This window comes from Scylla paramamosain, unplaced genomic scaffold, assembly GCF_035594125.1.
Source record: "Scylla paramamosain isolate STU-SP2022 unplaced genomic scaffold, ASM3559412v1 Contig4, whole genome shotgun sequence".
Taxonomy (NCBI): domain Eukaryota; kingdom Metazoa; phylum Arthropoda; class Malacostraca; order Decapoda; family Portunidae; genus Scylla; species Scylla paramamosain.
In genome coordinates, this window is record NW_026973669.1 from 2,467,501 (window position 1) to 2,468,082 (window position 582).

General features: G+C 38.1%; 1 protein-coding gene across 1 annotated transcript in view; it reads left to right on the top strand.

The window, feature by feature from the left end:
- The window catches only part of LOC135096564 (substance-K receptor-like), a 13,935-nt gene extending 13,803 nt beyond the window's left edge, over positions 1-132 (top strand). The window contains exon 9 of the mRNA XM_063998143.1: positions 1-132. This exon is cut by the window's left edge and continues 375 nt beyond it. The gene's annotated coding sequence lies outside the window, so the exon portion shown is untranslated.
- The last annotated feature ends 450 nt before the right edge of the window (positions 133-582 follow it).

A 582-nucleotide genomic window follows, 5' to 3' on the forward strand; every position in this document is an offset into this window, starting at 1 on the left:
AATAGGAGTCACGATGTTAGCTGTAAAATCTATGTTCTCTGTGTGTGTGTGTGTGTGTGTGTGTGTGTGTGTGTGTGTGTGTGTGTGTGTGTGTGTGTGTGTGTGTGTGTGTGTATTGCTTTGCTAATGTAACTTAACCTAACTATACATAAACAAACACACAAGATATAATCGCTTAAGTTAGGTTAGGTTAGGTTAGGTTAGGTTAGGTTAGGTTAAGTTAGGTTAGGTTAGGTTAGGTTAGGTTAGGTTAGGTTAGGTTAGGTTAGGTTAGGTTAGGTTAGGTTAGGTTAGGTTAGGTTAAGTTAGGTTAGGTTAGGTTAGGTTAGGTTAGGTTAGGTTAGGTTAGGTTAGGTTAGGTTAGGTTAGGTTAGGTTAAGTTAGGTTAGGTTAGGTTAGGTTAAGTTAGGTTAAGTGAGGTTAGGTTAGGTTATGTTAGATTAGGTTAGGTTAGGTTAGGTTAGGTTAAGTTAGGTTAGGTTAAGTTAGGTTAGGTTAGGTTAGGTTAGGTTAGGTGAGGTTAGGTTAGGATTGGTTAGGTTAGGTTATGTTAGGTTAGGTTAGGTTAGGTTAGGTTAGGTT